The sequence below is a fragment of the Balaenoptera borealis genome, assembly GCF_965194805.1.
Source record: "Balaenoptera borealis genome assembly, chromosome: 2".
Lineage (NCBI taxonomy): Eukaryota > Metazoa > Chordata > Mammalia > Artiodactyla > Balaenopteridae > Balaenoptera > Balaenoptera borealis.
This window is the reverse complement of record NC_138867.1, coordinates 156031047-156057914: the sequence shown is the minus strand read 5'-3', so window position 1 is coordinate 156057914 and position 26868 is coordinate 156031047. Positions and strand designations below refer to the sequence as shown.

The 26868-nt window shown below is 35.4% G+C and overlaps 1 protein-coding gene and 1 long non-coding RNA gene across 9 annotated transcripts in view; one reads left to right on the top strand and one right to left on the bottom strand.

Moving 5' to 3' along the window:
* Positions 1-26868, bottom strand: part of RANBP17 (RAN binding protein 17) — a 315779-nt gene that overhangs the window by 148517 nt on the left and 140394 nt on the right. The window lies entirely within an intron of this gene.
* On the top strand, positions 1652-22976 carry LOC309623746. Its single transcript, XR_014241520.1, has 2 exons — positions 1652-19145; positions 19520-22976. It is a non-coding gene; the product is annotated as an uncharacterized lncRNA (long non-coding RNA).

Here is a 26868-nt window from a genome sequence, read left to right as displayed (position 1 = left end):
TTTTTGCTATTCTAAGATGTAAAACAGAAGGATGTTTTCAAATAAAGAAAATCTTTCTTTCCTCTCCGAACGTTTTAGTTCAAAGATATTCATAACATGCTAAGAAGCAAAGTTTACTAACCTGTAAAATATAATACGTGGCCACCACTTATATAAACACATCCCCTGTGATTATTTCCCAATGATTTTTCTTTGATTTAGTAGACCACTAGGGAAAAAATAACTGTATTCAACGATGATAATAAGAACAGTTGTAATAATTATAGCAATACCACCACCAACAACAGTAGAAGCATCTAATTCTTAATGAGTACTTTCTATGTGTCAGTTTATCATGCTAAGAATATTATCTCAATCCTTGCTTCAACTCTATAAAAAGTACGTATTATTATCCACATTTTATGACAAAACTAAAGCTCAGAGAGCTTAGGAACTTGCCTAAAGAAAAAGAGCTAGGAAGTAGTGGTATAGGTACTCTGTTTAACATAGTTTGGGAGGAAAGAACTAAAGAGAGAGAAACTATTGATAAAAAAGGAGTTAACATGATTCAGTAGCAACTTGAAGCAGAAAGTAATATAGTCTTTTATAAAACATCAGTTTACAAAATAAGATACGAGGTCAAGAATCATAAACTTTAATTACATGGTCACAATTAATGTTTCAAAACATTATCTAAAACCATCATAATTCCTTTTGTGCTACGGTATGAATCTCAAAAAGTTCTACCACATACTTAGAATTTTCACTAGATCTCAGAAATAATTCATAAATATCCCTCTTCGCTCTCCTCCACCCGTAACTTTTTTTTGTTGGTAAACTAGCGTTTTAAGGTAGACACTGACCTGTAAAAATGTTAATAAGAAAAAAAAAAAAAAAAGTTAATAAGAACTTAGCCTCTTTACAGATTCAAAATTCAGGCCCTATCCTGGTCACATTATTATTTTCCTAAAATTACTCTTTCCCTGTTAAGTTGAAGCATTTCCTCCAAGTACTCAAATTGAAATTAACTAACAATTTCTCATCATATCTAATCTTTACTTCTTCTTTTTAAGATCTTACCATTTTATAGAAAATATTGCTCCAGATCTACAACATATTACTACTCTTTTAAAAACCACTCCTATCTGCCAACAATAACAATCCAATTTGTACTTTAATTCTATCTCTGAGGATGTGCCTCCTAAATATTTATTGCCTATGCAGCAAACTAATTCAACACCTTTACAAAATATTTTCCTCCTCAGATTTCCTTTCACTTCATTCCTCTTGCCAATAATAGTATCTTCAATTCAACGACTTCATTAGTGACCTCTGCTTCAAATCTTTTTTGGAAGAAGAGAGGCAAAAACAAGTTAATAGGGCTTCCCTGGTGGCGCAGTGGTTGGGAGTCTGCCTGCCAATGCAAGGGACACGGGTTCGAGCCCTGGTCTGGGAGGATTCCACATGCCACGGAGCAACTAAGCCCGTGAGCCACAACTACTGAGCCTGCGCGTCTGGAGCCCGTGCTCTGCAACGGGAGAGGCCGCGACAGTGAGAGGCCCGCGCACCGCGATGAAGAGTGGCCCCCGCTCGCCGCAACTGGAGAAAGCACTCGCACAGAAACGAAGACCCAACACAGGCAAAAATAAATAAATAAATATTAAAAAAAAAAAAGTTAATAAATATACCAACACTTATTCTCTTTCCTCAAAGTATTCAAGACAACAACACTGTATAATCATAAAGAGCTTAACACTTTTCATGAATGACAAAGAAAGTCCTTTTACATGCACTTCACATTATTTCATCTGATCTTTACACAATCCACTGAAATAGAAAAGGCAGTTAACATGTCCATTTTGGACTGGAGAAAACTAAGGCCCAGAAAGCTTATGACTTGTCAAAGGTAACTGGACTACCAAAACCCTTCTCAATTTCTATGTATTTCCTTATCAGTATCCACAATGGATTTCCTTTGGTGCACTATACACCTACCAGATGAAAAGAACTGTGCTTTTTATTTATAGCTAGCAATGTCTTAAATAAGTTCAGCTTCAAGATGATAAAATAGAAAAGACTTACACAAGCATATAAATAAAGTCTATGGCCCATGTCAGTTCCAGTCACAACCTTCTCTTTTCCATGAGCCATTCTAAACATGATTAAGGTCATCACAACAAGTACATCAAGAGGACAGAGAGTAAAGAAAACAAGATGGAGTAAATAACACACCTCCACAGCATTATGAACAACTTAGTGAGAATTTGTAATTCACATAACTGACCTTACTAGGGGTTAATGAATTTTGAAAAAATAATAAAAGAATGTGAAATTAAATGAAATTATCATGAGGAAAAGAAAAGTAGGGACAGAATACAAAGAAAATCGCCAATATGAGTAAAGTAGGATTGACAATCAGATAAAGACTGCAAAAGTGAATGTATTTCTCTTGGGTAAATTGCAGCTAGTACCATATACCAAGATCAGCCAGATAGTAAACTTCTGTAATTCCTCTATGTCAAGAGAGCATAGTTCTGAAAGATCAGAAGAATCAGTGTTAGAAGGCAGGCTTAGGTAGAATGGTATAAAGTTAAGAGCCTTCAGAATCTGATGAAGTATTTTTGCTCTCAGATGCCTAGAGTTTCTGTGATTATTTAAAGGATCTGTTTCTAAGGAACAGAGAAATAGTGGGAGGATCCACAAAGGCAGAAACCCACCTTAAACACACAGATCATTACATAAAGATGATGATGATGGCAACAGCAATGTCAGCAATAATGAGAATAAAAATAAAACGTTCAATTTATAGAAAAATTTACAAAATGCTAGCCACTTGTAGTTATTTTTTAGATATAATCACTAATCCTCATAATAACGTTGCAACATAGTCATTATTGGCCTTATTTTCACTAGAGAAAATTTAACAGAAGTTGAATTCATCTAGTACTCAGTGACTTGCCTAAGGCAGAAATCTCTAATCACCTAACATACACAATTAAAAATCACACACATGCTGGCTGCCACCATCTAGATTGGCATCTGATGACCATCATCTCCCATTAAATAAAAAAGCACACAGCCTTGCAACAAAGTTAGTTGGTTCTTTCATTCCTTGGTCTGTTTCAGAACCTACTATGGAGCTAACATATGCCAAGATATGTTATATGCTGGTAATCTGTACTTTGAAGGCAGTGAACTTCACGTCTTTAAAATACTTTTCACACCTAATGACTATTTTTAGCAATATACTTGCTAAACTAAAATAACATTAGCTACCTTTTATGCAGCAACTTACCATAATCAAGTACCATGTTTAGGGTTTTATGTATGTTATACCTCAATTAGTGGAGATTCAGGTCTATATAATTACAAAACCAGGAATCTTTCCAACTCATCATCTTGGCTCAAGCTCAGCTTTGATTTAGTCTGCATTACTTCATTGCCCAAAGCACTAAATTAGACTGATGCAGATAGGGGATTATTGCTACAAGTGAAAAAATGCATGACACATACACACTTAATCTGATCACATTGCTAGACTGCATAAAAACTAAACTGAAAATAACCAATAAATTTCTACAGTCATTTAAAAAATATAGAACTGTTTAGGGTTCATGAAAATTATAGCAATTATGACTATATTTGTCCTTTATCCCTGAAATAACATAATAGACAATGACAATCATCAGGTGCTTCTCCAGAAGTTCCCCTCTTACAAAAGCTATCACACAAAACTGAGTTGTGGATGTTCCTTCTTGTAGGGAGGGATCATTATAAAGGCAGTGATCTTTTTTCAGTAATAATTCTGAAAATTCTGTATAATTCTGCAATTCTGTATAATCATCAAATTAGTAAACAAAATTGACCAATATGTACTAAATAGTAATAAACACTAGAAGGAGATAAAAAATTAATAAAGTAGAGCTTCTGACCTCAAGTAGCTTATAGTCTTTCAGGGACAAGGCCATATATAAACACATATTAGCTGTCTATGATATATTAAAAAAGTGTTTATACCTTCTGTAACAAATTTTGGGGACTAAACCACAGTGGCAGGGATTTAGATGTTGGCTGAGAGTAGGGATGGCAGGAAGCTGACTTTACAATACACGTGCCTTCCCACAAATTCAAAGACAGAAACGTATACATTACATACAGATAAGTACTTTCCATTATATGGAACCAAAACAAACTAAGCATTACTAGGCATTCACTAAATGCCAAGCACTGAGTTTAAGGACTAGAGATCAAAAGTGAATAACAATTTTTCTCAGGATGTAAAAAGCACCTGGTAGTATGCAGTTGAGGTTCCTCAAGCACTCCTACTGTGGGGCTAAGAACAAGCTGGGCTTCCTAGGTTTTTTCAGAAGCTAGATGAGTTTCAGAATAACTGTGTCACTATGATGGAAAAAAGCCTCTTAGCAAAAATAAGTGTAGGTGACAGATACTGTTAAGCTCTTCTGGTTGAGAATTTCTTTAGCTCGACAGACCTTAGCAATAATCCAGTATAAGCCGTCATTTTATAAATAAAACCTTAACAGGATAAGGTCACGTAGCTAACCCGAGGTAGAACCTTATACCTGGTTTATCCTAATGGTTGGGAGAGAAGTCTCAACAGATCCTTTTAATCTTAGTTTATTATGGTGACACTATTATGAAAGGTGACTATTTATTATGGAAGTAAATATGACATTATAGACCATCAGTCACAAATTGGGAACATTTTTGTTTTAAGAATCATGGTAACAGAACTTGTCTATATAGTCATAGATCAATTTGGCTAAGCATTTTTGGATCTTCAACAAAATTTGAAGTATCATTCAATATATTATTGGGAGTTCACTAAATGCCCAACACAGAGCTTAAGGACTAGATATCAAAGGTAAATAAGATTTCACAACGTAAGAAACTCCTGATGGTGTGTAGGTCGGACACATAAATGTGCAATATAATTGTTGCAATAAAAGAATGTACAAAGAGTCATGAAAAGAGAAAAAAATTGATAATAATTCTGGGGAAAATAACTTCTGTTTTGATAGGAATTGATGACTGTTATTAAGTCATTTAATTAGGGATGAAAACTATTTTACATAACTTAAGAATGAAGTATTAGAAAAGAGGAAACATATGTGTTCTTTAAAAGGAACAAATGTATGTAGGTAGGACCAACACAGGCATAATCATGGTTGACCATGACTTAACATTCAGTAAGATTTTGGAGCAAAAAAAATTGGTTTTGCTTTACTTTTTTAGGTATCAAATCATATTTTCCCACTGACTTCAATAAATTTAAAGCACGTTCTTTGGCAAAATTTCTGGTCCCCAAAACAGATGTTAATAAAATGAATGATTAAAGATGACCTCATCAAAATCAAATATTTAAACATACAAACCTATAGTAACCAATGCAAAATTTAAATGCAAAGTAACTAGGAAATGACTTTATATTTAATGAGAGGATTAAAAGTTCAAAGACAAACAAGAAAAGGAACTTGATAAACAGAACACCCTATACTGAAAAGCCCTCTCTTCATTTGTTTAATCTGTAATCCCTGTCATGTTGAGGAAGCTATAGCCTTTTAAAAAATGGACATGCTTACTTAATAACAGGGGCAAGGATAAAAACCATGAGAGTTTATTTAAGTGAATAAATAAACTCAGCAGTACTTTTTATTTTTAGAAGTTACATCTGGTCACACCCAAAAAATTGCAGTATAAGAATTTGAGGTTATATATCAAACCCAGGTAACAAGAACTTGTACTAGCAAAACACCTAAATAAACTGTTGTCTGACAAAGCAGCTTATTTAGGAGTTCAAATGCTTCCATATATGTTAATTCAAATAATTTTCACAATAATCCTGTTTAGTAGGTCCTATTATCCCCATTTTGCAGACAAGAAAACTGGGGCCTCAAGAGGTTATATGACCAAAAAATTAGGGATAAGGGTCAGACTAGAACGAAGCGTTCTTGATTTCTACTAACACTCTTTTATGAGGTCCCAAGTCAGTGTAAAGAGAACATAAGAAAATGGTTGATCAGTTATTCCTTGATCAGCACCTTTAGAAGGCCTGGAGTAACAATAGTTTATCTTTTTTTCATATGAGAAACAAAGGTTTCAAGTCACTCTTCTTGAGGTAAGAACAAGTCAGGGGAGCAACACACTATACCAATTCAGAGAAGATAATTAGATATTAGAAAAAGATCAGCTTTTAAGGGGTGAGGGTGGAACATTTTAAAATGCTACAGCAAAAATTACTTCGAACATTGTGAAAAATCATACATTACTTTATGTGATAGAAAAAAAATGACTTCAAACCAATATTCTAAACCTAAGGAGTTATAGAACTTTAGAGTTAGAAGGATCCTCAAAAATTTTAGTTTATTTCAGCTTCTAAATAAGGAAATGGAGGATTCCAAAAGTTAAGAGACTGTTGCACGTTTCATAAGACGGTATTTGCATTCAACATATCTAACATGTATTACAATGAACTGGTAAAGAGCTATCTCATCTTTTCTTTTTAAAATTCCAATTAACTAAAGTAATGTGTCTTTAAAGCTAAATTCACATCAAATCAGGAAATGTTATGTAAAAATTTTTATGTACCAATATATATTTCATGATTACTTATTATTAAAAAATTGAGTTAGTATTCTTAGTTTGAATTAGAAAGAATATTTCCAAATTACAAAATAAATATCTTAGTTTCTCAAATACCTGGAAAGTCAGCTGTTCTATAATGGCAAGTTTTCCATGTTTTAAAGTATTTAGAATAAAAACATTTTAAAAATGAAATATATAATTCTATACCTTGAAAAAAAGGACACTGCATGACATGTTTTGTTAATATTTGAACACTTTCATCGGATTCTGTTTATTGTGAGTATACTGCTAAATGCTATATCAATCTAATATCTTGTAAATCATTCATGAAAAACAGATCTGCAGAGTATATTGGGAAGCAGTTCTCAACCCATATCTCTTTATTCAATGACCATGGTATAGCTCTTACCATCTTATTAAATGATGCGGAGATCTGTCACTTAAGTCAGTTTTACTGACTGAGGGAAAAGATGAAAGAAAGAAATAAGAGATACCACTGCTAAAGAATTAGAGTCAAAGGTGAGAATACCTACTGAGTGTCTTCAGAGATGCAGTTCAAAGAGTGGTAAAAACATAAGCTTCAAATACTATGGACCAAGATTTTAAATACCAGTTATATCACTAGTTGGATGACCTTACGCAGAGCCTCTGGGCCTCAATTTCATCATCTATAAAATGGAATCATATCATCTACCTTCATATCACATAGCTAAAAGGTACTCAATAAATAAAAACTGCTATTATTGTGTTGAGGAAAAAAGTTTGGAGCATGAATTACACATAAGACAAAAAACAAAATGGTGAGAAACGGCCCTCTTTTTTCATACAAAAATGCCCCAAAAGGCTCTATGTTACCATGGGCAGGAATATACAGTTTCTTCCATATAATAATGATGAAGAGTGTGCTATGCAGAATGCTCTATTTGCAGCAGTGATTCATTGTGTACAGGGAAAAAACTGCTGACACGTTGAGAGGATATCTTCCCGTAAAAGGCTGAAGTCCTTAAGCAGCAAAAAACACCAACGTCCATCATCTTTAAACCCTATTGATTTCTGGTGAAGATTTAAAAGTCTGTTTACTTATTTCCCATCATTTCTGTCAGGGCTGTAACAGTTCTCTTCCCACTGAATAAACCTCTCATGATCCTCCTGGTGATTAAGGTCAGACAAAATGTCAAACTCCTAATGCTAAGTGCTTTTACATTAAAAATTCATATCAAATCACCAAGTAAAATCCAAACAAGAAGTCAGACATGTAAACAGTTTTTAAAAAAGGGTTGCAGTGACCATTACAGAATACAGGTGCAGTGTAGAGGTGCAAAAAAAAAGGTTTGGCAACAGGTCAGAACACTCCCCCTTCCTCCTGGCATATTCGTTGTCATTTCCTATTTTAGAATTAGTGGTCAAGCTGGACATAAGTCTGTGTGTGTGTGTGTGTGTGTATGTGTGTGTGAGAGAGAGAGAGAGAGAGACAGAGAGAGGCAAAGAGAGACAGAGAGAAGGCAGGAAGGAGGGAGGAAGGGAAGGAGGGGAAAAAGGAGGGGGAATGGAAGAGAGGAGAAATGAGAAGGGGGAAAAGGAGGGAGGGAAAGAGGGGGAGAGGGGAAGAGAGAGAAAAAAGGAGGAGGAATAGGGGAGAGAGAGACAGTGACAGAGACAGAGAGAGAATATTACCAATATCACTTCAAATCTTTAGGAGCCAATTGGTTCTACAACTTCAGCATGGTCTTTGGTTTTAAAGCAGGGAGCATGGATGGAGGGAGTATTTGCTCAGTATCTGAAATAAACATTGCTAGATCTTCTTGTAAGCGTATTTGAATCCTTGGATCCAGGGGCTAAAGAAATAGTGTCAGAATCTGGTCTCTCTTCATAACTCAGTGTTTCTTTTCACTCCTTTCATTCACTCTCAAACTGGCTTTTTGAACATAGTAGCCCTTAACATCTTAAGACTTAAATTTTCCTAGCTACAAATTCAGTGGAAAGAGAGCTTCTTTTTCCAAATAGTTTCAAAAGGTCTCAGAAATTAAACCTCACTGACCTTGGACTTGGCTTGTTTCATATGCTCATATTAAACCAATAATCGTGGCCAGGGGAATACAGTGATCTGACTGGCCAGGGCTATGTCAAGTCTGCATTCCTGAGGCCAGGAAATGGGGTCAGTTCCCCATGGACTAAGAGTAGTAGACACAGCGTGGAATTTACTTGATAAAAGAAGCCAGTGCATAACTCTAAAGTTTCTGATGGGACCAACAGGAGGTTATAGTTATCATTTGTTACTTTGGCAAGATATTTTACTTCTTGGAGCCTCAGATTCTTCAACTTTCAAATAGAGATGATAGGACCTACTTTCAGAGATTTAAATGCATAGGTAAAGCACTTAGTTTTGTGTCTAACTCATAGAAAGCATTCACCTTCTATGTAGAACTGGACCAACTAGAAGATGTGGTAATATTAGCAACTCAGTGTCATGTCTGTTACGCGATGAGTATCCATTAAGCAGGTCTTTCAGGTTTTTTATTTTCACATTCCTTCAGATAAGATCTTAGCCGGAGTCTCAATAAATATTCAAGAGAAGAAAATAAAGCATTGACAATACTTGAGTTTATTTTACTTATGAATTAAGCAAAAGTCTCTATTTATGTGCCTTGATGGGTGAATGCAGACAACTTCTTAGTTGTCCTGAAATTTATGATGAGAATCCTTCCAATGCTACAGTTCTAGGATATTAAAATTCTTTGAGGGCTTCCCTGGTGGCGCAGTGGTTGAGAGTCCGCCTGCCAGTGCAGGGGACACGGGTTTGAGCCCTGGTCTGGGAGGATCCCACATGCCGCGGAGCGGCTGGGCCCGTGAGCCACAACTGCTGAGGCTGCGCGTCTGGAGCCTGTGCTCCGCAACGGGAGAGGCCGCGACAGTGAGAGGCACGCACACCGCGATGAGGAGTGGTCCCCGCTTGCCGCAACTAGAGAAAGCCCTCGCATAGAAAACGAAGACCCAACACAGCCAAAAATAAATAAATAAATTAATTAAAAAAAAAAAATTCTCTGAAGTCATTACCCAAATGAAGAATAAACTCAGTAGACGTGAGTGATGGATCTGCAGTATCACAAATGACAAAATAACCAATTGCACCATTACAGAAAAAAATGTATATATGCTGACATTTACATATAACATATTGTTATATATTTAGAAATAAAGTGAAGACAAACTTTATCCTCACAGCATAAAAACTGACAGTATATCAAATATTCCACTATTGTAGAGACAGGTCTTTGAAGGAAGAGTTCATTTAGAGAGATGAAATTCCCAGATTTCTCGGTATCCCTTCTGCCAACCAAAATAATTTTCTCACTCAACTGCTAGGATCCCATTAATTCTTTAGAATTATTCTTTTGGGTTAAACAACAGTTTACTTTAAAAATATAAACACCATCAAGGAACAGAGGATATTTTCTTTTTTAAAAAAACCACCATAAACAAATTCAAGACCCTAACAACAAACTAGGAAAAACTATAACACATGACAAAGAGCTCTTATAGATCAGCATGAAAAAGGACAAAAATGAGATAGAAAAATGGGCAAACAATACAAACTAGGTAGTTTACAGACAAAAGAAAACTACATGAAGAATAAAGATATGAAAGAATATTCATAAGTATAGAAATGCAATTAAAGTATCTGTAAGATAATATTTTTCATCGGTAAGATTGGCAAGATAAACATGACCTGATATTTACAAGTTGTGTGGGAACAAAAACTGTCAGACACGGTTGGTGGTCTTCAATAATTGTTAAATAAACTGTAAACAGATGAAAGTCTCCATAATCACATATGAAAAACAGTCCTTAAGTGTTGTATAGAAAGGGCAATGTTGCTGAGATTTAATACAACACTTTTGGAGAGCAATTTGGCAATTTCTATCAAAATTTTAAATGTACATATTGTTTGACATAGCAATTCCTCTTATGTAATAGTTATCTTACAGCATTTATGTACTGAGCAAATAGCACAAATATATAAATATAAGGATGTTCAATGTAGAAATATTTGTAAGAGCAAAAAAAGAAACAACTTGATTATCCATTAGTTAAATATGACTGGTTAAAGAATTTATTGTATATCTGTACAATGGGAAAGAAGTATATTACATATATACTATTTGACAATTAAGAATATGAATGAAGTAATACACATGTGTTAATACAGAATGATGTTTAAGAAATATTACGTGGGAAAAAAATTGAGGTTCAGGACTATATACACAGATGATTCCATTTGTATGAAAATAAGTACAAAGACATATAAAAATACTCGGATATACATATGACTGTCTGAAAGAAAATATGAAACTGTATGTTGAGGTTACCTCTGCAGGGAGGGAGCTGAGCTTTCACTTTTCGATATTTTTCCTTTGTCTTTTTAAAAACAAATTTTAAAACATTACTATTATTTTTAAAAACATAACCAGTGAAAACAACTCAAGTGTCCATCAGCAGGAGAATGAATAAACAAATTGTGTTATATTCATATAACAGAATACTACTCAGTAATTAAAAGGAAGGAACGAACTACTACATGCATGTCAACACGGATGAATCCTTATTGAGTGAAAAAACGTCAGATTTGAAAGAGCACATACTGTATGTTTTCATTCATATAAAATCTAAAAACAGGTAACAATCTATGGTGATAAAAATTAGAAAGTGTTCCTCTCATGGGCTGGCGGAAGAGGGACATTAACTAGAAAGAGAAATGAGGAAATTTCCTTGGTGTTAAAACCATGTAAACACTGATGTATACATTTGTTAAAACTCACCAGATTGAATGCTTAAAATCTGTTTATTTTATTGTAAGTAACATATATCTCAATAAAGCTAAAAATAGCTGCTACAACTACTTCCATAAGAAAATAACTCTGGTAAACATAGTCTAGACCTCAGAAATAACTCCAATCACCTCTCCTGAGAGAACAGTGTCAATGTCCATCAGGCAGGCAATAAAGATAGACACTAGAGAGAAAAAAAGTGCCAAGTGCAAGAAAAAGAGGTTAAGTAGAGGAGAAGAGGAAAAGCCATAAGGATAAGGATTCCAGCAGAGAGAACACAAAGGAGGAAAGAAGAGGTGAATTCGGATTATTAGAGAAAAGCCCAAATGCAGAAAGGAGATGGACTAAGAAGGAGCTACAAAGAAAGAAGGCAGACAGTATTGTAAGGAGAAAAAAGAACTAGAAAGAAAACATGAAGGAGAAGGGGCTTAAGGGAATGAAACTGTCCTTGACTATTACTGACAGACACTGTTAACACAAAGATTAAATCGCTTCATGCTGATGACAAGATCTTGCATGTAGAAAAGGAATCCACTGAAAGCTATTAGAACTAATAAATGACCTAAATAAATGAAAAGACATTCCATGTTCACAGACTGGAAGACAATATTGTTAAGATGGCAATAATCCCCTAATTAATCTACAGATTCAGTGCAGTCGCTCTCAAAATCACAGCTGACTTCTTTGCAGAAATTGACAAGTTGTCCTAAAAATCACATGAAAATCCAAGGGATCTAGAATAGTCAAAATAATCTTGAAAAAGAATAACAATTCCTTCCTGATTTCAAAGCTTATGACAAAGCTACAGCAGTCAAGACAGTTTGGTACTGGTATAAGAACAGACATATAGGTCAGTGGAACAAAATTTAGATTCTAGAAATAAGTCCTCATATTTACAATCAACTGATTGTCAACAAGAGTGCCAAGACCATCCAGTGGGCAAAAAAATACTCTTTTCAACAAGTGGTATTAGGAAAAATGAATGAATGAAAGTGGACCCTTACACCTCATACTATACACAAAAATTAAGTCAAAATGAATCAAAGACCTAAATGTAAGAGTTAAAACTACAAAAATCTTAGAAGAAAACATAGGAGTAAATCTTCAATACCTTGGATTAGGCAGTGACTTCTTAGTTACAACATCAAAAGATCACGCAACAAAAGAAAAATTAAAACTGGTCATCATCAAAATTAAAAACTATTATGCTTCAAAGGACACCACCAAGAAAGTGAAACGACAACTCAAAGAATGAAGGAAAATATCTACACAGTTATATATCTGAAAAGAGACCTGTACCTGGTTATATAAAGAACACTTAACACCCAATAATAAAAAAGCAAATAACCCAATTTTAAAATGGGCAAAGGATCTGAAAACATATTTCTCTGACGATATAAAAGCGGACAATGAGCATATGAAAAGATGCTCAATATCATCAGCCATCAGGAAAATGTAAGTCAAAACCACAATGAGATACCTCTCCAAATCCACTAGGATGAATAGAATAAAAAAGGCAGGTAACAACACATGTTGGCAAGGTTTTGGACAAACAGGAGCCCTCATACACCTCTGGTGGGAATGTAAAATGGTGCAGCTACTTTGGAAAACAGTTTGGCAGTTCCTTAAAATGTTAAACATAGAGCTACAATCTGACTGAGTAATTCTACTCCTAGGTATGTACCCAAGAGAAATTAAAATATATATCCACACAAAAACTTGTACATGAATGTTCATGGCATTATTCCTAATAGCCAAAATTAGGAACAATCCTAATGTCCCTCCATGAATGAACGAACAAATAAAATGTGGTGTATTCATACAAAGGAGTATTATTCAACAATAAAGAGAGACGAAATATTGATACATGCTATAACACAGATGAACCTTGAAAATATACTAAATGAAACAGGTCAGTTACAAAGGATTACATATTGTGTAGACTCCATTTATATGAAACATCCAGAATAGGCAAAGTAAGTATGGTAAGTATACAACCTAACTTATGAAGCAGTCTTGACCAAAAACAAAACAAAACAAAGAAAAAATCAAGCCTGAGGTCTCTGTATCTTACTACTAATATACAAGAAATACAGGGACAGAAGAATATACCAAAATATAATCAGCAATATCTAGACTGTGAGAAATTTTACAGGACAAACCACCTGGCTTTTTGATTACATACATATTTGAAACACCTTTAAAAGAAGATATTACAAGTTAGAAGACATACAATATGAATATGTATAGAATAGCTCCATAAAAATACACAAGAAACTGGTAAGTATGGTTTCTAGGAGCCAGAATTTGATGGCTGAGGGATGGAGGGGACAGGGAAATCACTTGTCACAGTGCATTCCTCTCTGTATTTTGCATTTTTGTACCAAATGACTATATTACTTTTTCTATAAACAAACATTTTTAAAAAGACACCTGAAAACACTATAATGACACATGTAAAATACAGAAGCAAACTTTTATTCTGTACTAGAATGTTAATCAGATCCTCACCCTTCCACCATCGCCTTGATACCCGGGGGCTCAAGGCAATATGTAGACGTAGGTTCCCTGAAGGAAAAAAAAAGCGGGAGGAAAAACTTAGAGATGCTAGAGTGATAGAGGTGGGCAAGAAAAACTACAGATAAACTTGTCTCATTGTATAATTTTGTTTAATGCTAATATGACTTTTAATTATATTTACTCATTTAACAAATATATATTCATTGCCTACTTGGCAATGACAGTATTCTGGGAAATAAACGGTGGTAGGAAAAACACAATTTCTGCTCTCTATTAGTTTACAAGCTTTTAGGGACACAGATGAAAAGGGCAATTATTAGTAAAAATGATAAGTGCCCAAATCTGTAGCACAGGTTTCTAAGAAGGCACATTAAAGGAAGCTGAACCACTCTGGGCACAGGAAGGAGTAGTCAAGGAAGGCTTAATGTAAAATGTCAGTCTACGGAAAACCAACTTAGAGGTCAAAAGCAGAATGGAAAGCAATACTCTGTGATCCTGTATTAGAGGCATATTGCACAAGGAACTCATATATACAATTGGCCTTCATAAATGCCAATTATGGTGTTTAAACCTCTGCCTTCTGAGAGAAACCTTATGATCATGTAGTAGTGGTATATATACCACAGAGGTGCCATACCTGCTTATCAAGTAATTATAGATGCATCAATAAACTCCCTCCCATCTAAAGCATGATGGGTGACACAGGAAGAGTAGGGAGAGGGGAAGTGAATTTATAGTTTGAACATTTTTGTTCAATTGTTTAGTCCTTGTTTTGATTTATTTTTAGCTATATTTCATTTGAGTTGAAATTTCAAAATAATGTGGAAGACAGACATGAACTTTTTTTTTAATCAAAGGAGGGTCATGGATTTAAAAAGGTTGAGAAATACTAGTATGTAATCCCTTCTCTCCCAGGTTACCCCGGTAAACTAGGCTTTGAAGATGCAAATTAAGTATCATTTGTTACAGCTTTCCCCACCTCCTCCAAGTTGTCCAGTAGCACTTCCTGAACTCCTTGGTATTCCAGCATTAGAAATTCAGTGCCTTGGGTTACCCATCACATGCTTTTAAAATAAAATACTACCTGAAGGCACTCCTTAGATAACATTGCAACTGTGTATATATTTTCTCTTCCTCACTAGACTGTCAGTTCTGGAGGTTTAGCATTGTGTGACTAAGGCAGTGCCAGACACATAGTGTCTAGGTAGTATATGCTGAGTGAAATGAACCCTAAATCACACTAAAGGCTCCATAGTCATAAAGCAGAAAATAATCCACAGGTGAGCTTTATGGACCACATGGGTAATGTTGCTTAGATATGACCTCATCAGTCATACCTTCACAGAGATAGCACAACTATCAGTAGGATTACTTTCGAGGAAAGAAGACAGCAACTTATAAAAATAAAAAAATATATAATTTTTTATAAAATTAATATAATTTATAAAATATGAAATATTATGCTGGAGAGTAAAAGACACAGAATCTCCTGAGGTACAGCAATAATAGTTATTCTAATATTATTCTCACATTATTATTTAGACACTCAGCTCTAAAATGGGCTTGAGTGTTTCATTAGTGCTCTCACCTCAGCTGGGTCCTTACAGCTACCTGCAATTTATTTATTTTTTAAACCATAATTTACTTTCTGTTCTAACCTTTCTCCACTTTCTTCAATGTCCTCACTCCAGTCTGGTGCCCTTTATTTTCAGTGGAGGACTGAATGCCTCCCACTTGGCTGAGATAATCAAGGCCCTATGACTTTTCTTCATCTCTCCCTTCCCCCTCTCAATATCCTGTCACCTATTATAAAAACAAATAAAGAAACAAAAATCTTTGTGATGACCTTAGTTCCCCACAAGCTACTATCCGTTTTCTTTCCTTCCTCTCTTGTGAAATAACAGAAAATACATACATATTGGTCTCTGCCCCAAGTTCCTGGAACTGAGCTCCTAAAACCCTTGAAGTTTCCTAGATGATAAGAGCACTAGGGGCATCTTTTGTTCTAATATTTGGCCTTTGACCCTGGTTCCTGACACAGAGCTCCTAAATCCCTTGGAATTTCCTGGGTGATAGGGATGTCTTTTGTTTTAATTGGGCAAATCTTGCTAGGTTTCTGGAGAGCTTCAGAATGGCTGCCGGTCACCAGAAAGATCAAGACGTGATTAAAAGCTTGCAACTTTCAGCCCTACTCCCCATCCTCCAGGAATGAGAGGGTGGATATTGAGTTACTGAGTTAATGATTAGTCATGTCGAAGTGATGAAGTCTCCATAAAAGTACCAAAAACACGGGGTTTGGAGAGCTTCCAGGATGCCAAACACATGGAGGTTCTGGGAGGGTGGCATGGCCAAAGAGGGCATGGAAGCTCCACCCTGCTTTCCGATACCCTGCCATATGGTGTCTCTTCATCTGTATTCTTTATTATATCCTTTATAATAAACTGGTAAACCTAAGTGCTTCTCTGAGTTCTGTAAGCCATTCTGGCAAATTATCAAACCCAAAGAAGGGGTCATGGGAACCTCCATTTCAGTCAGAAGTACAGGTGATTACATGGGACTTGCCATTGGCGTCTGAAGGGAGGGGGCAGTCTTGTGGGACTGAGCCCTTAACTTGGGGAATCTGATGCTAACTCCAAGTAGATAGTGTCAGAACTGAATTGAACTGTAAGGATGAAGTGAAGTGTAACGTAAGAGTAAAGAAAAAAATGGAGCTTTTCCAAGACACTTTCCCTTCTCAAAAATTAATGTTACACTTAAGCTTAGGCCCAATATTAGGTGCTGCCAATACAGATTTAAAAGAAACAGGCCATTCTATAATAGAACTCAGTCTGTAAGGGTAGACAGATGTGAACAAACAATTACAATGTAATATGTCATTTGCTGTCTGCACCATCACTTCAAAGAACCCCTCACAGGCAGATTTAACAACCTTAATCTCAGGTTTCATTTTATTTTGATATTCAAGGCTACCTGACACCCCATCTTTAACACTCTTCTTGCAATCTCCTTTGGCATCTAGGACACCAGATTATCCTGATTATTTGAAGCTGACGCTTAAGTCAGTCCTTAATAATTAATAGAAGGAAAAAGCTATTTAGTGTATCCCAGGGAAGGCAGTGCTATACTTTATCCATAGGAAGATATTTAGGATCCAAGACAGTTAAGTGAATTTTTGCAGCTGCCAAAATAAGAAAATACTATTGAACCAGTAATCTCTATGTTAGATACTCTGATGTTTATTTCTTTAAGTTTTAAAAATGTGATCTATATTTAGTTGATATTATTGTATGAGCATATGAAGCTCCTCTCTGACTATGGGTTTTCAACAGTAAAGATTGTCTTTTATCAGTGGAAACAGATTCTAGGTATCAAGGAGAGATTCTTAGAGATTATTTCATTATATTACATTGAGATTGAAAGTCTTTTTTTTCCTTTGGAGTCGCAGACAAAGGATTAAAGTATATAAAGGCATTTATGTTATCAGATTTTCAACATGGTAGTTTATGCAGATATACTAACATAACTTATAAGGATGAGATACATAATATGCTATATACATGGAGATTAAAATAACACAATTAAATAAAAAGCAGAGCTGGTACTCAAACCAAATGGCTGGTTCTGAAGCCTACCCAAACTGCCTTTTAGCAAAGAAAATATCTTAAACTCAAGGGTGGCTTTACTTGAACTGATAAAATAAGTATAATCACAGTCTTAAAAGTCTATGTCCAAATTTAGAAGCATTATTACAGTCTTTCCTGAAATTCAACAAACTGCAATGAATGATCATGCTGTTCAAACTCCTTAAAACCCAGAGGTATATTATTTTACTGGTATTTTGCTTCCTAATGAAAAGTAAAGACTACAGTGGATTTTCTGATACATGAACAATTTGTTCATTTGACCAATCTAGTTTGTAATTTTCTCTAATATACCTTCTTTAACAAAATACCCATATTTACAAGTAGAATAGAAGATATGGGTTTTGGTTTTACATTTTGTAATGTATGTTATTTGATTTTAAGAAGTCAAAACATTTTTTCCTGAAGTTTTCCTACTATACTGCAGAAAAGGCAATTTATCATATGGGAAAGAAAGGGAACTAGAGCAAGACCTAAATTTAAATCTCCACCTCGCTTTTAATTTTTGACCAGTTATTAACCTCCAAGCCTTGGTTTTCTTACCTGAAAAGTAGGTATTTTTTTTAACAAGGATATTATTTAACAAGGATTAAATGACAGTGTATGAAAAAGCTTCCAGCATCTAAGGCAGAGAAGACAACAAAAGGAAACATTTACAATCAGTCTTCCTATTAGAACACAGTCTCAAAAAAAGTGTGAAAATGAATAAAAACACAAGCTTTTTTAGTTACTGATAAAATTTATACAGAGCCTAAAACAAGTCGATGTAGCAATTGCAATCACATATAAAAAGTGTACCTAAACAAAACGTGGGCAAAGATTATAATAGGCAACTCACCAAAAAAATGATCAACAAACAAAGAGATGTTCACCTGCATAAATATATATTTTGAAAGAATGTATACTTTGTAAACAAACATCTTTATCTCGGAATAATTTTTTTTTTTTATAAATTTATTTATTTATTTATTTTTGGATGTGTTGGGTCTTAGTTTCTGTGCAAGGGCTTTCTCCAGTTGCGGCGAGCGGGGGCCACTCTTCATCGTGGTGCACGGGCCTCTCACTGTCGCGGCCTCTCCCGTTGCGGAGCACAGGCTCCAGACGCGCAGGCTCAGTAGTTGTGGCTCACGGGCCTAGCCGCTCCGCGGCATGTGGGATCTTCCCGGACCGGGGCACGAACCCGTGTCCCCTGCATTGGCAGGCGGATTTCTAACCACTGCGCCACCAGGGAAGCCCTATCTCGGAATAATTTTAAGATTATAGGAAAGTTGCAAATATAGTACAGAGTTCTCAGATATCCTTCATCCAGCTTCAAATGGTAGCATCTGATATAATCAAGGTACATTTGTCAAAATTAAAAAATTACCATTGTTACAGTAACACTATCAACTGAACTACAGACTTGATTTGTATTTCACGAGTTTTCCCACTAATGACTTTTATTTGCTATAGGAAGGAATCAGTCGACTTCACTTGTACTGAGTCATTATATTTCCTTGGTCTCTCCGGTATGTGACAGTTTCTCAGACTTCCTTTGCTTTTCATGTCCTTGATACTTTTGAAGAGCACTAGTCAGGTATTTTTTTTTTTTTTAATTAATTTATTTATTTATTCATTTTTGGCTGGGTTGGATCTTTGTTGCTGCCCGAGGGCTTTCTCTAGTTGTGGAGAGCGGGGGCTACTCTTCGTTGCGGTGCGCGGGCTTCTCACTGCAGTGGCTTCTCTTGTTGCAGAGCACGGGCCCTAGGCGTGCGGGCTTCAGTAGTTGTGGCTCGTGGGCTCAGTAGTTGTGGCTCGCAGGCTCTAGAGTGCAGGCTCAGTAGTTGTGGCGCACGGGCTTAGTTGCTCCGCGGCATGTGGGATCTTCCCGGACCAGGGCTTGAACCCGTGTCCCCTGCATTGGCAGGCGGATTCTTAACCACTGCGCCACCAGGGAAGCCCACTAGTCAGGTATTTTGCAGAATTTCCTTCATTTTGGGTTTATCTGATGTTTTCTTATGATCAGACAGGGGTTATGGGTTATGGGAAGAACACTACAGATGTACTACCACTTGACTTATCATTGTTGATTTTAACCTTGATTATTTGAGTAAGGTAGAGTTTGACCCAGTTTCTTCACTGTAAAGTTCACTAGAAAGTCTCAATTCTAGCCTGGGATCCCCTGACATCTTGGCTGACTTTTTAATCTATATCAGTTGAAGTTCAGTGGCTTTTAACAAATGCATAGAGTCACACATCCAACATCTTAGTACCATATACAACAGTTCCATCACTTTAAAAATTCCTCTGTGTGCCCCTTTTGTAGTCAACCATTCCTCCTTTTCCCTGCCCCCTGGGTAACCCACTGATCTGTTTTCCATTTATTAGCTTTGCATTTTCCAGAAGTCATATGAATGGACTCATACAATACATAGCCTTTAAGTTATGGCTTTGTTTTCAGCAAAATGCATCCAATATTCATCCATGTTGTTGTAAGAATAAGCAGTTCACTCCATTTTATTGTTGAGTACTATTCCATTGTATGATGTACGACTCACCTGTTGTTTATCCATTCACGTACTGAAGGACATCTTGTTCGTTCCTGCATTATGGTGATTATGAATAAAGCTGCTATAAATATTAGCATACTGGTTTCTATGTGAACATAAGTTTTCAATTCACTTGGATAAATACCTAGGAGTGATGTATAAGAAACTGTCAAACTATCTTCCAAAAGTGGCCATATCATTTTGCAATCCCACTGGCAATGAATGAGTCTCTGTTGCTCCAGATTCTTGTCAGTATTTAGTACTGTCAAATTTTTTGTTTGCTTTTAACAATTCTAACAAGTTTGTAGTGGTATCTCATTAGTTTTAATTTGCATTCTCTAATGATAAATGATGTTGAGTATATTTTCATATCATTATCTGCCATCCACATATCTTCTCTGGTGAATTATCTATTCAGATCTACTGCCCATTTTATTATTATTATTATTATTATTTTACTGTATTAGTTTTTTACTGCTGTATCAAAATATCACAAATGTAATGGCTTAAAACAACACAAACTTACTATCTTACATTTCTGTAGGTTAGAAGTCCAAATCAGGTCTCACTGGGCTAAAGTCAAGGAATCAGCAGGCCTACATTTCTTTCTGGAGATTCTAGGGAAAAATTTATTTTCTTGCCTTCTATAGATTTCAAGGACTGCAAGTGGTCCTTGGCTCATAGCCCTCACCCCTCATTTTCAAAACTAGCAACAGTGGATTGAGTCCTTTCCACATCACATCACTCTGACTGCTTCTTCTGCATCATCATTCCATTTTTAAGAACCTAGGAACACTTGTGATTATATTGGGCCCAGTCAGATAACCCAGGGTCTTCTCCCTATCTTATAGTCAGATGATCAAACTTATTTCCATCTGCAACCATAATTCTTTGCCATATAAAGCAACATATTCACAAGTTTCAGGAATTAGGAACGTAGATCATGGTTGGGGTGGCCGTTATTCTGCCTACTACACTTACTGTTGAATTTTTAGAGTTCTATGTATATTCTGAATACAAGTTCTTTGTCTGACATTCAATTTCCAAATATTTTCTCCCATTCTGTGGCTCTCTCTTGTTAGAACAGTGTCTTTCACAGAGTAAACATTTTAAAGTACAATTTATCAACTTTTTCTTATTTTATGGATTGTGTTTTTGGTGTCAGTTTTAAGCATTCATCACCTAATTCAAGGTTACACAAATTTCCTCCTATGTTTTCTTCTAGAAGTTTTATAGTTTTACATTTTACATTTAGGTCTATGATCCATTCTGAATTGATTTTTGTATAAGGTGTGAGGTATGTGTCAAGGTTCTTTTTGCGTATGGATGTCCAGCTGTTCCAGCACCATTTTATTGAAAAGACTATCCTTTTGCTATTAAATTTCTCTTTAACCTCTGCCAAAAATCAGTTGACCTATCAGTGGGTCAATTTCTGGGCTCTTTATCCCATTGAACTACATGCTTATCCTTTAGCCAGTATACACTGGCTTGCCATCTGTAGCTTTATATTAAGTCTTAAAATTGGGTAGTATCAGTTTTCAACTTTTTCTTTTTCAATTTTTTCTGAAACTGAAAGGGTTCATTTGCCTTTCCACAAAATTTTTGAATCAGCTTGTCAATAACGACAAAAAAACCTTGCTAAGATTTGGACCATGACTGCATTGAATCTAAATGTCACACTGTGCTGTTTGAAATATATTAAGTTCAAGTGCATTAATAATTAATAAAATATAAATTAAATAAAAGTAAAATCTTTTCAATTACTAGATTGGCAAAGATTACAAAGAACTATAAAAATTGCAAAGTTACAGAAAAATAACAACTGTTTATTTTTTTGGTGAGGTACAAATTGGTTATATCTTTTTGGAAGGCAAATTGCAGTCCATAAAAATTTTTTCATGTTTATTCTTTCATCTAGCAATTTAATTTTTAGAAATTGTTGGAGATATACTTATAGAACAGATAAGCACAAAAATGTTTATTGCAGCACTGAATATAATATTTTTAAAAATCTAAGTATCTATATTAGAGACAGGTTAAACTGTATGATGCATCCGTAAACTGGAATAAAATGTAGCCATTAAAAAGGCAAAAATACATGTGTGAATAAGAGTGAAAATCAAGTTCTAATTATGTTGGCGATATTCTGAAGAAGAAACTAACTCTCCAGATAGGTATACTAGTATTTCTACATTCAATTTGTGGGGGAGGGGAGAGGTGAGACAAACAGGAAACAAACTACTATTTTATCAATTTATTACAATTTGAAAAAGTTAACTGTTAGGGGTAATGTATAAGTAGACCATTCTAATTTTGTCTGCTATTGGCCACTTTGGGATTTTGAAAAAAAATCATTCTCTCTGTTTCTGAATCTTAGGTTTCTCCATCTATGGCAGGAATTATTTACTCACCTAAGTCCGGGGGCAATGAATGGGGCATAGGGAATGAACTTTATCCAATCTTCAAAATGATTTCTGCTCCTCAAAAGTTTAAGAACAGCTGATCTCCATGACTTTTTCCAGCTTCAACATTATATTTATTCAGATTACAGATACAAGCAAACAGTAGAGGTAATTCCAAAAAAGAGAATATATTTGCCCTAACAGTTTCTTTTGAAATACCCAAGAGAGAGGGATGCTGAGTATACTGAAAAAAGAACAAAAATGGCAAACAGATTTGTTTTCTTTAATTAATCTTGTTGGATCTTGGTTTCCTCACCCGTAAAATGATAGGACTGAACTAACCAAATTTCATTTAAAGTCCCCTACAAATATGAACATTCTAAGATAATCTATCTTATTGAAATTTGGTTTTCTAATAAATAGAATTTGCTTGCTTTGGCATACATAAGGGCTATTTTTTTTTTTTTTTTTGGTAAAGACAGAAAGGAGAAATACCAATATGCTTCAGCTTTTCAAGTCATCTTTTAGAAATTTTGTCTATCTACTAAGTTGTAAGATTTTTCCTCTCTTTTATTTTATATCCCTGACAAAAATATTGTTACTTATCTCTTATAAGGAGGGGCAGAGCAGGTTTGGTAGGCCCTTTTGCAAAGCTTAAGCTTCAACAGCATCATGGTAAATCTGCCTATTCTTATCTCCTTTTCTATTTAATCACTCTATCACCATGATGCTTTTTCAAAATTACTTTATATTTGGCTTTATTTCCATTTTCTTCTGTGGCTTTTCAGAATTTAGATCACGAATCCATCCCCCATTCCTGACCCAGACAGAATAAACCATCTCCTCTGTACAACATCCAATCTTGATGCCACTGTATGTGTTGCATGGAATGTTTATAACTATTTGTGTGTATGTCTCACTTATTAACCAGAATTTCTCAGGATCTGGTATGAAATCGCATTTCCTATTTCACTGGTATCTAGAACATAGGGCTTGACACAATATTAGTGCCCAATAAAGAATGAATTAAACCAAACTGAATATTGGAATACAGTGGTTTGAACTGCATGTTTAATGGTGTGCTAAGAAACTGTGCAACAGCTCAACAGTAATTCTAGAGCTAGAGGAGAAAGAAAAAAGTTTAAATAAATTTGTTTTCTAAATAGTCAAGAGTTGATTTACTAGAGAAAGCTAGATGCCAGGAAAATATATTAAGTTATGAGAAATCATCTGGGGAAGTTGAAGAAATGCCATCACTTAGAACATCAAAATGCTAAATTCAAACATTAATGGAATTGCAGACTAAGGGAAGACCCCTGGCTTGGTACCATATCCTAGGGGATTTTTAAGGAAGATTCCACCTCAAGTTTCTATGACTATCTGAACCATTTCCTCATGACTATACATCCAACATAATCAAACTAATTTTAAGATTAGAGATAGTATTGAAATTTGTAAAGCCTTTTAGAATATCAGACTGTATAGGGACTTCCCTGGTGGCGAAGTGGTTAAGAATCCGCCTTCCAATGCAGCGGACATGGGTTCGATCCCTGGTCCGGGAAGATTCTACAAGCCACGGAGCAACTAAGCCCGTGCGCCACAACTACTGAGCCTGTGCTCTAGAGCCTGTGGGCCACAACTATTGAGCCCATGTGCTGCAACTACTGAAGTCCACATGCCTAGAGCCTGTGCTCCGCAACAAGAGAAGCCACCACATTGAGGAGCCCGCATACCACAACGAAGAGTAGCCCTCACTTGCCGCAACTAGAGAAAGCCCACACACAGCAACGAAGACCCAACAGAGCCCCCCCCCAAAAAAAGGAATATCAGACTGTATAAAATGTGTCCCACTTTTTATGCAATGGGACTAGAGCATATATTTCTTTCTTGATCCCAAAGTTCCATTAATGGGGCCATGAATACCTAAATCTGTAATCTAATGAGCTTTTAATTTTAACATCAATTTACAACTTGTACTTATGTTCTAGTGGATAAGATAAACTTTTCTATGCTCTACCAAAAAAAAAAAAAATCACGTAATTCTTTAAAAATGGTCATAAAATACTTTCACTATTCTCTGTCCCTGGGATATAAATATATATACATGATTTCTTTAATAGAATAAGCACTCAAACTTTTAAAGTGCTTATTCAAATGAAATGAAGCTTAAATGGTCATGTTTATTGTGAGCATATAAATTTCAAGACGATTCATTTTTACTAAACATCAAATGATATTTCCATTAGTCATTATTCATAAAAAAAATCTTATGATGGCTTTTTAGTTTTTAGAAGAAAATGTATACAAATAATAATAAGATACTTATAAATCTAGATGCTACAAGATGGTACATATCATTACAAAGACATAGAGATATACAAAGATACATACACATGCAAGTATGATGTTCATTTCAAATGGAAGCTCAGAAAGCTACCTGCTTTTGTTAATGCACATTTACCTAAAACTGCAGATAAATCTCTTTATTAACATCACATGCCCTTAACAACTGGGTGGTATAATCAATCAGTAAATACTTAGTTGGGCACATACTATATTCCAAACAGTCTGTAAAAATCAAGTATGCTTTTTCTAGAGCAGGCAGACATATAGCTTACAATAAGAATGGTTTAAAAAGAATTTCAAATATGTAATTCAAAATATGCAATACGTTCTATATTTTTAAAAGTTCAAAGCACATTTATTAAATTGGACTTGCAATGGTTTTTCATATCTGCCATATCCCTATCTATTTGTTATCTATTTCACCTACTGATTTTTTGAAGGGCAAGGGGAAATCTCCACTATTATTGAGGCTTTCTCAGTGCGTCTTTGTGTTTATATAATAGATTTTACTTTATAAATTTCTCTGATATTTTTGAAATGTAAATGTTTATGATGATTTTATCTTCTTTGTGGATTGTACCTTTCATCACTATTAAATACTCATCTTTATAAAAAAAAAAAAAGAATGGTTTAGAGAGGTTCTGGATCCTGGCAAGATGAAATAAGCAAACTATAACCTGTCTCTCCCACTGAGTACAAATATAAATCCTGCACAGAAAGCATGGAGAAGCTATTTGAAGACTTTGCAAAGTAAAGGATAGTGGGCAGATTAGAGAAGTAGACCAGTATTCAAAGTACTAGCAAACCAAAACCACAAAACACACAAACAGGAAAGTATGATCCATTCATAGGAAAAAGATAAACTGACAGAAACAATCCATGAGGAAAGCCCATTCATTGGTCTTATTTGATGAAGACTTAAATTAACTGTCTTAAAATATGCTCAAAGTGCTAAAAGAAAGCATGGATAAAAAACTAAAAGAAATCAGGAGAACACTATATAAACACTTAGGTAGGGACTGTTAATTTAGAAAAGGGAGATTGTAAAATGGAACCAAATAGAAATTCTGGAGCTGAGAAGTACAATACTGAAATGAAAAAATTCAGTAGAGGTTCAATAGCAGATCTGAGCAGGCAGAAGAAAGACTCAGTAAACTTGAGAATAGGGCAATTGGAAAGTACTCAGTCTAAGGAGCAGAAAGAAAAAGAACACAGAAAGATGAACAACACCTAAGGGACCTATGAGAAACCATTAAGCATATCAACATACACATTATAGAAGTCTCTGAAGGAAGAGAGAAAGAGAAAAGGGCAGAAAAAATACTGGAAAAAATAATGGCCCCAAACTTCCAACATTTGATGAAACACACAAATCTATATATCCAAGAAGCTCAATGAACTTGAAGCAGGATAAACTAACAGAGATTCACCATGAGACACATTATTATGTCAAACTGTCAAAAGACAATGACAAAGAAAAAAATCCTGAAAGCAGTAAGAGAAAATAACTTGTCAAGTATGAGACATCCTCAGTAAGATTAACATCTGATCTCTCATCAAAAACCATGGAGGCCAGAAGACACTGGGATTATGTATTTAAAATGTTGAAAGAAAAAAGCTGTCAAACAGGGACTTCCCTGGTGGCGCAGTGATTAAGAATCTGCCTGCCAATGCAGGGGACTCGGGTTCAATCCCTGGTCCAGGAAGATCCCGCATGCCATGGACCAACTAAACCCGCGTACCACAACTACTGAGCCTGCGCTCTAGAGCCTGTGAGCTGCAACTACTGAGCCTGCATGCTGCAACTAGTGAAGCCTGCATGCTCTAGGGCCCACGTGCTGCAACAACTGAGCCTGTGTGCTGCCAACTACTGAAGCCAGCATGCCTAGAGCCCGTGTTCCACAACAAAAGAAGCCACCGCAATGAGAAGCCTGTGCCCTGCAATGAAGAGTAGCTCCCGCTTGCCGCAACTAGAGAAAGCCCAAGCACAGCAACAAAGACCCAATGCAGCAAAAAAAAAAAA